Raw genomic sequence first — 10,431 nt, forward strand, 5'->3', positions numbered from 1 at the left:
AAATAAATAATCCTTCCTGTCGCTGATAGTGGTTAGGAAGGGTTTGAGTTGGTTTTTTTTTTTTCTCAATGGAAGCCAAGGGCACTTTGAACTAGACTGCACCAAGAATGCCGAGTTTGCCAGGCTGGTATGGTCCATTTTCTGGCCAATGCAACGATGTCTCTTCCACTTTTGTCTAATTGTGTATTATATAAAGTGTATACTGTAAAGTGTATTTATATACCGTGAAAGTCTTTCCCTGAATTGTACACAAATCCAGATCGTAAAAAGTTTACCAACTTTCCACTCACCAGTCCATGGGTTTCTACTAATAATTAAGTACTAAATATTGATCAGAATAGGTTTATATCCAGGATATAAAAGCGAACATGATGTATACAAAGACCTCGGCCAACTCTCGCTTATTTACCACAGTTGTACATAGTGTACCTATAAACCTCTAAGGATTAATAAAGCAGTAGCCATATTATAGTCAATCAGGAGCTAGCAGAAGGCCAGGACTTACGTAAAGTTGGTAAGGGGGATTCAGGCCGGAATGCAGAATGTCTAATCAAAATTATTGTCCTTGGGAAGTGAAACACATCCTGGAGAAATATGTAAGCTAATTAAGATGTTTTGGGAACAATCTGAAGCTGCTAGCAGAAGTGTGATAAGAAGCACCCTCATGCAAACTGTCCTCATTATAATACTAAAAGTCACACCCCTTGAGCTGGAGACCCCGGCCCAAGTGGAGACCCCTCACCTTTGAGCATGTGTAGAATGTTAAAGTAATACTGTAGCTTTAAGAATAAGATGAGACAATGTAGACCAATAGAAAACTGCTTTATGTAATTACTTATGCATATGTATAACTAGACTGTATAAGTACTGTACCTGTATGAAGGAGGGGGTGCTAGCTTTGTGGAGCTACCACCTAGCACCCAGACTTGCGCAAAACTTGAAATAAACCGGTATCTCGGCTCTGTGTGCGTATTGGGTGTTGCACACTGGGTAACGAACTCCGTTTGTGAGACAACAATATAAGCAAAGTTTAAGAGGCTTCCTATTAAACTGGACAACAGCTTTGAAATACTGACATTTAACATAAATATTTGAAAAGTGTATTTTCTAACATTTACTAGGTTTAAAACGTTTCCTTCTCCGCCGTGGAATAGAGAAATGTATTCTGTAGAATGAGTTAGATGTTCACATGTTACAGAAGACCTCTTCTGTGCTCCAATATACCTACACTCACCACAGTGGGACTGCTCCATTTTCACTGGTGTACTGAATCCACTCAAGATGTGAAGAGTGGAAATTTCATGAGGCAAGATCCAGCACTTCTAAAGGAATCTGCTATAAAGCTGCAGAGAGAAGCAGCATCACCTTACCACATCTTCTGACTCAGAATAAAAAAGACAAACCACTGGGGAGAAAAAAGAAAAGGATTCTGGCACATGGAAGTCAGACCAGGTAGGCACAGAGAAGTGAATTATGAGGAGGCAGCCCGGAGTCAAAAGTTCCTAGCATAGCTAATCAGAGAGTACCTAGAGCATCTCAGAAAATACATGCAACTTTTAAACTGCTCATGTTGTGGGGAAAAAAAAAGGTTTGAAGCCAGCTGGATTTCAGTCTTTCCAGACAGCATGTGGTAGATTTAACTGAATACTCAAAAATGCCTTTTCTCAAATTCTAATCGAAGACAATTGGATTCAAGATTGTTATTAATTTTCTAGTCATTTCTACCAATAAAAAAACCACCACAGAATAAACTTACCATCACACTTTAATAGTTGACTTTCCAGTCCAGTTTGAAACCAGAAAACTTAAACTGAAGATTTCTCTGAGCCTGGAAAACTGTGTGCACTTTTTCCCATTACTGGAATCAATTCAGACGGCTTGTTGGCATCAACTGGATGAGATTGCAGTGAGATGAAACAAGATAGATTAAATAACAGTACCAAACTGTTCATATTCATTCTCATATTTAGGGGGTTTTGCTGTTTTGCAATTTTAAATGGGCAATTTCTTTTAAAACATGCCTTCTTCCATTTACTAAAATGCGTTACAAAGGAATTGGTGACATTGACAAGTATTTATGTCTTGTCTCTATCAATCTTGATCTCTACCAACTCATTCCTTATCTTCTGAAAAGATAATTGAATCACTGTTAAAAAACAGTAAATACTGTTTACAATCATTATTGATGTTAACAATTTAGTTAATGTAAATGAAAACAGTCAAGTTTCCATATAGTGACATACAGAGGTTGTGCAGATTTCTTTTATTTTAAAAACTCATGGCCTTTGGCATAGCCCTAATTTAGATAACTGTTGCAAAAGTTTCTTCAATTAAAGTGTTAATGTTTCTATGTTTCATATGGAGATGGATGGAAAAAGACAGCTGAAGTTGTACAAGAACTGTGCTGGATCATACTTATAGCTTGGAGCAACAGCATCAGCTTTTAACTATGGAAAGAAAAAATGAGACCAACAGAGCTGACCGAATAAACTGAAGATCACATCGTACTGTTTAATACAAACAGTATGGGCCGTGTATATGCTATCATTATTTACATGATGTAACAGGTGAAATTAAACCTTTTTGTTGTCATTTAAATCACAGGAAGATAACATTGCACATATGCTAAATTATTCTTGAAAGCCAAACCTAGAACAGCATCTACATGAAATTGTCATAGCAGCCCCCAGCTTTGGCAAGAAACTGTGAAGAAGCATTCCACACTCAGTTTCACCTGTCCATTACTGCTACATGTACTTATTTTTTGCTAAGCTGCACATGCTATTTATTAATATTGCTCTGATCATGGATTAGCAGCTTCGACCATTCAGATTTAACTAGCATAACAGTGTTGACTGAGTGATCTGTAGAGCTAGAAATGCGTCAGACTGCTGAGAACCTCAAAGAATAAAAGCCTATAATGGACACAAGACATTTTCTCCAACTACAACCAGTCCTGCACTCAGGCTTCCTTGAATGGGTACCCACGAGGGAAATATCTGCCAACATTAATTAACACACATCAAAACTAGGTCATGAATCCAAATAAGCCTCCAGCAATTCAGGATAGTTAGGATCCAAAAATTACTTAAATTTCCTTTTTGTAAGTGACATTGTCGGAGAGTTAACCATTTAAATAAAAATGTTAATAATCCATTATTAGCCTTGGTTTTAGAAGGAAAAATAAACCATGTACTATATCAGTATATAAAATTGTTTCACTACACATAAAATATTTATATCTATCTGCAGCATATTGTATCTTTCTGGTCATCCATGTTCCAAATGAAGCAACTGCTTAGAAGAATTACTGGTATGACCAGAGAACAAAGAGATGCTTTTAAGATATTTCAGGACCTTATCTTGTTTAGTCTAATGAATGTAAGACTGAGAAGAAACATACCTGGTGTTTGTAAGTATCTATGATAGCACTAAATTGATATAAACTATCTAAACAAAAGAATGTTGATAAAAATAAAACTGAGATTTCCTACTCATAAATAATGTTAAAAACTATTTTTTAATCCATCAGAGGATACTGCAAAAGAAGGCTTTTCAATAAGATAGTACTTCCTCCTCTATTTTAAGACAAGAGGGGACTAAACTCCATTACCAAAACTTAATGATCTTCTGAGAGTTTGTCCATACTACATTAAATATTCGTATTTTAGCTTTGAAACATGAAAAACATCAACTAGTAAAACCATTCTCTGAAAGTCCATGCAGCAGCAGTAAACCCACTTTGCACACTGACTTCAGTTTTGGAATTGTGACTTGATAGGGAGCAGAAGGGGATCCCAGGGATTTTTATCCTGCTTCGTATTACTTTTCAAATCAGTTTGTTGGCATACGAGGAAAATAAAAATACGTGGTTTTCCTGGATTGCTCTCAGAAGTGGTTCTAGGTCCTTATTACACTTGGCCACAGCTTTTCTGGCAAGGACTGCTTCTCACTGAACCCAGTTTATCAACCTTTCTTTGGATATATATACAAGCAGTTGAGACACTTTTTTGGAGCATGCCATAAAGTACTTATTCAGGGAAATGCTATATGGTATTTCACGAGCTGGCTGGGTACGGATTTTGGCTTTTTAATTATGTAGGGCAGCAGGAGTATGAAGATGATAATTTGTCCTTGATAAAGCAATGAGGCATGACTAACAAGATTGTTGTTTTATAGCTCCTCCCTTGGGTAACCCTGTAGTTCCAAGGGAACAAAACAAGCGCAGGACAGTTATACCTTCTAGACCCAAGGGAAGCAACAGTAGACCTCTACTTTCACTCTTTAAATAATAGAACAATTAATTGGGAAAGCCTGAAGGAAACAAGCCATACCACCTAACAGTCCATTGTGGAGCAATTTGACAAATGAAGAGCTGAGATTCTGTACTTCACGAGGAGATTAGCTCTGACATTTGCACAGTTTACATGCCAAATAGTATGTGAATATAGGAATACCCTGGTTCTATAGGATTTGTTCAATAAGCAATATAGTAAGAATTATTAATGTCAGCTGCAATGGAGGACTAGCATTTACTGACTGGAAAAGGAAAATTGTCTCTTAATGATATTTACAGTAGCATGTCCAGTCCCGTACTTTTTAGGTCTAGCATATGAATTCAAGTGCACAGAATTTCACCCTGAATCATAGCAAATTTCACTGGTGGGGTAAAACCTATTCTACCCCCAAATTATGTTACCAGTGAGTCAGACTAGCACATAAGATGCACAGGCTAGAAAGGGATGGAGTGCATTTAGTTATTTTACTGACTTCACGAGCTGTCGGTTGTCTAGTCACCTCCAGACCTTCTTAGAAGTTTCATCAGCTATATTAATTTATAAAGGGGGCCAGGAGAACCTGTCAGCACGAGAGCTGCCATAACCACTACAAGTTGGAGCTCTGTAAGTGGATTCCTATAGGACTGATACTGTTGAAGTCAGGGGAAGTGACTCTGGATCTGGCAGGGAGCACTTTTCAAATGCAAGACTGATCAGACCTTCACAAACATACTTCTGTTCTTCTCCACAATCATCTGAGTTTAGTGTCTTTCCTTTCCATTATGAATTCCACTCTTTCTGCCATCTGATACTACAGATACCATTCAGCCATGCACATCATGCTCTCAAACCCCTGTCTCTGAAGTACTTGCTACTGGATAATCCTGTCAGCCAGACACACAGGTCGTCATCAAGTATGCAAGTGCCTAAAGTAGTGAAATAACAGTCTGTCACGACAGGATGAGAGATATTATGATTAACGAGCCTAGCACTTTTTAAAATCAGTCCATTGTCCATGAACAGAGCAAAGCCGCTACAAAGGCTACGGACTTCACTCCTTTAGCTCAGTAGCATCCCAGATATACAGTTCCTAGAATCACATTTTAAGACTGCATCATCACATTAGTGAGATCAAGTCATTGGGGAGTGGCAAAAGCATCTTAAGGGCTTAAAGATTTGGGGGGTTTTCTAGGACTAAAATATTTTGAAAGACGCAAGGGTTATAGGCTAAGAATAAAAAAAAAAAAAGATGTAAATATGTCAAGGATCATACAGCCTTAACTAAAGACCAAGGAAAATAAGGTTTGGAAAACACTTATCGTTTTCCTCTCTCAACGAGAACTAAACACCAGCCAGCTGCACCCAGTACATCTCAAAAAAAAAAAAAAATTAACAAGAAGCATGACTCACTAATATGGGAAGTCCAGTTTATGCAAGCATAGGGCTAGTGGCACTTACCAAGCAGTAGAACTGATTCTTGGCCAAATACAACTCCCATTCCAGGCTGCTGATTTATTTTGGAATGGGCCCTCCCCAAAAAAAAAAAAAATCCACAACTAATAGCAGATTATCCAGTCAAGACAATGGTCTCCTCCAGTCTCTAAGCAAAACTATGCAAGGTTGAGAATTTCATAGCACACTGATACCTGTGCACAGCTCAACCAGGGTCTTTAAAACCAAGCCAGCTATAGATCTTTTCTTCACTCATGCTTTGGCTCTTTAGCATTGAAGGTACAACCAGTCCAAAAGATTGATTCATTTACTGCACTATGCATCAATCTGACTGATGCCTCCTCCCTGTGCTTGGATTTTTGAGAATCAGACATGGATACTGTTTTGAGCATTCACTAAAAATACTGGAACTATTACATCTGAGAATTAGAACACTGATAATCTTATTTGACTGATCATCATAATACATATTGCTTGTCAGCACTGTTTGAGAGGTTTGGACTGAAGGTCATAGTGAAAATAGGGGTGAATACTAGAAGAGGACATACAAATGAAGAGAAAGCTTCCACCCTATGAAAGGCAAATGGAAGTGAGTACACACAAAGTTACAAGATGAAGGTGGTAAGAACAACATTGGAGACCCAACCCCAGTTAGACAGTCTGTTACTTCCATAACAAAGTAAACAGGTTGGGACTCGAAACCAACCCAACACAACAACATCTGTTCAACACACCACAAATAGGCTTCAACAAGTTGTCAGCATAGGTAATACAAAAAAGGCTCAGTGGAAGAGTGGAATACTAATATCCTCATGCCATCAGAAAGCCTGCTCTGGAGCAATCACAGAGTACCACTGCATGGCAGAAAGGACAAACGGTTGTAATGTACCTTGTCCTACTCTTCCAACAGCTTGAGGTTATCCTAAAGCTTGATGTTGGAGAGCTTAAAAAAGGTTCTTTAGAAGTAGAGGTTTTCATAGGCTTGTTGAATGAACTCCTCCAAAGTAACCAAATGACTTTTACTTTCTATGGTACCCAAGCAACCTTCAGGAGATTAAAATATCCTTCTCGTCCCAACTTCATGAATGTCCATTTTATTTCCACGTATTTCAGTAATTAGAGATATAGTAGGTGACTGAGTATTTGCCTCCTTCTCCCAAGTAACCTTTATTAAATAATCAAGTGGTTTTTAAAACATAGCTTTTAAGCATATTTTTTGATTAGAAAAATATTAATTTTTGTGAATCCTGGATTAGATAGATATTAATGCTCCCTCTCATATTTTGAAGTAATTCCACATGCTATTTTCGTAAACATATACTTTGCTACCTCTCGATAAGAAAAGAAATACAAGCATTTCATACCAGTCCTATAGTTCTGTATTTTGAGCATGAGAACAGCTGGAAAAGTTTAGTTTGCTATACATATATATATATATATACATACCTCTAAATACACAAGATACTGCAATTCCTCAATTTAATGCTACTCCTCTTACCTGAAGATGGTTACAAAAAATAGTCCTAGCTGCTGTAACTTTTTTTTTTTTTAAACAAGTTGGACTATGGTTACAAGATCCTGGATTACAAAACGCTCAATTCCATTAGCTTTTAAACGGACAAACAGGTATTTTAGGATGATATGCTTTTAAACTCATCTAGCTTATAGCATCTGTCATCATAACAAAAGATAAGAGAAAGTTAAAAACCAACTTTACACTTTTTACTTAAAAACCACATAAGAAATGCAATACGGAACATACTGAAATGGGAATTTTTTGAACAAACAATATATAGTGTTAACAATATGCGTAAGCACTAAGTAGCAAATTTTTTCCCTTGTGATACTGCTCCAGCAATTTAGTTTCTTGCAGATTTAGGACTACAACTGACACTGTATGAAGAGATCTGCAGTTGAAAAACTGACTTGAACAGCATCTCCCGAAGTTCTATTCCTTTGAGTAACAGAAATGGGATTCTTCTTGTGCTCATTAAAAAGTTATTGTAAATTAAATCCCAACTTCCGTATGATTTACTTTCCCGCAGAAAATCACATAATATGAAGATAACACTACTTCTTAAGCTACCTAAGAGAGCAGGTAACTACTAAATTTCCACAGGCAAAATGCTAAGAGCAAATCTTACATAGTTTCCTATGAAGAGGGAAAAAAAAAAAAAAAAAGCGCTTTGAAAGTGTTGTTAAAGCACTGTATTATGGTTTTAAACTCAAGTGATAAAGCACGCCTGCAAGGCATTTCTTTCACCAAAATCATGCCGCAATCAAGGGAACCAGCCCTATTACTGTATTATAAAACTAGACTATTACAGAGGGCTCTCCATTTTCCTATGCATGTTTTACCTCTAAAGACAAGTAAGTCATATTTGTACTCAAAAAAGACTCAATTCAAGCATATGAAAGTTTATGGGCAACCCCTATCCCACTTTGTGTCTTAAGCAAACTTTCCTTTAGCTAGGACCTGGGCTTTTCCTTCTTCATGGGAATAAAGTTCAGCCTTTGAAAATAATGAATACTTGAGATCAGCATGATCTTTAAATACCTGCACTAGCCAAATGCTTTTACAGTGTTCTTTGTGCATCTTTCCACTCAAGCATAGACCTACTCCCTAGAGATTCAAGCTGTCACATCAGTACTACCTATCTTTGAGCTAAGCCTCATTTGCAGAACATGGCCCATAGCACTGTCTAGTGAAAAGTGCTATGTCCAAGTTCACAGAATCATTTAGGTTGGAAGGAACCTCTTGGGATCATGTAGTCCAACACCCCTGTTCAAACATGGTCAGCTACAGCAGGGTGCCAGGACCACGTCCAGTTGGGTTTTGAGGATCTCCAGGGATGGTGACTCCTCAATCTCTCGGGGTAACCTGTTCCAGTGTTTGACCACCCTTACAGTAAAAAGGCACTTCCTTGTGTTCAGATGGAATCCCCTGTGTTTTAACTTGTGTCCACTGCCTCTTAGTCGTGTCACTGAGAGCTACTGAGAAGAGCCTGGCTCCTCCATCTTCATTCTTTCCCATCAGGTATTTATACACAGTGATAAGATTCCCCCCAAGTCTTTTCTTCCCCAGGCTGAAGAGCTCTAGCTCTCTCAGACTCTCATACATGGCCCCATGCTAGACCCGCTCCAGTAAGTTTGCATCTTTCTTGTGCTGGAGAGCCCAGAACTGGACACAGTACTCCAGATGCATCCTCATCAGTGCTGAGTAGAGAGGAAGAATCATCCCCCTCAGCCTGCTAGCAAAGCTTTGGCCTTTGTTGCCACAAGGGTGCAAACTGACTCACGGTCAGTTTGTTGTCTACCAGGACCCCAAGGTCTTTTACAGCAAAGCTGCTTTCCAGCCAATCAGCTCCCAGGGTGTACTAGTGCCTTGGGCTGTTCTTCAGGGAGCAAGACTTTGCATTCCCCCTTGTTGAACTTTGTGAGAATCCTCTGTCCAGTTCTCCAGCCTGTTGAAGTCCCTTTGAAAGGCGGTACATCGGTCTGGTGTTATCAGCCACTCCTCCCGGTTTTATATGATTTGCAAAATTGCTGAGGATGCACTCCATCCCATAATCCAGGTCATTAATGAAGATGTTGAATAGTATTGGCCCCAGTACTGAGCCACAGGTTACACCACTACTGACTTGCCTCCAACTGGACTTTGTGCCACTGATTACACGCCCCTGTGCCCACTCATTTGGCCAGTTTTTAATCCACCTCACTTTCCACTTATCTAACCTGTACTTTATCAATCTGTCTGCTAAAGTAAAGGTAACCAACATGGCTGTTCTCCCGTCATCCACAAAGCTAATCACCTCTCTGTAGAAGGCAATGAGCTTAGCCAAGCATGATTTCCCCTTTGTAAATCTATGCTGACTACTCCTCATCACCTTCTTGCCCTTCACATGTTTGGAAATGCTTTCCAGGAGGATTTTCTCCATCATGTTCCCAAGGATTGAGGTGAAGCTGGCTGGCCAAATCTTCCTTCTTTTTTTTCTTGAAGATAGGAGTAGTATTTGCTCTTTTCCAGTCTACCAGAACATCTCCCAATCTCCATGACCATTCAAAGATAATTAAGAGTGGCCTTGCAATGGCATTAGCTAGCTCCCTCAACACTTAGGGGTACAACCTGTCAGGCTGATGGACTTCCAGTTTAAGTGCACCCTAATCTGGTCCTCCACCACTAAGGTTCCAGACTTCCCCTCTGGTCTCAGGGGCCTGCAATTCCTGAAGGCTTGTTTTGCTGGTAGAGACTGATGCAAAGCAGTCACGAGTACCTCAGCCTTCTCCATGTCATTTGTCACCAGCTTCCCTGCCCCATTCGACAGCAAGCTGTTGATGTACTTGTAGAATCCCTTCTTGCTGTTTTGCCTGAAGGCAGAGGAACTATCCCATAGCAGATGGCTACTCTTGCTCCTCAAGCCACAGTGCCCTTTGCTAGACTCGCATGCAGTCCTCACACGTTCTGGGACAATAAAGAAAATGCTTTCATTCCACTGGGGGGCGGTTCAGAAGTCCAAGCTGATTTTCCCAGCCTATGCTTTGTGCAGTGGAAGGCAACATACCAAAATGGTATCTTTCATGTTTTGCTCTTTAAAATATTTATACATTTGTGTATTTCTACTACTATCTCAAATTTCTGTATAAATGGGTAATGTTATAGATAGGGTAGGGATATAAGAAATAAAGTACCTGGAGGCTCAAG

The sequence above is a fragment of the Mycteria americana genome, chromosome 7 (genome assembly GCF_035582795.1).
Source record: "Mycteria americana isolate JAX WOST 10 ecotype Jacksonville Zoo and Gardens chromosome 7, USCA_MyAme_1.0, whole genome shotgun sequence".
Taxonomy (NCBI): Eukaryota; Metazoa; Chordata; class Aves; order Ciconiiformes; family Ciconiidae; genus Mycteria; species Mycteria americana.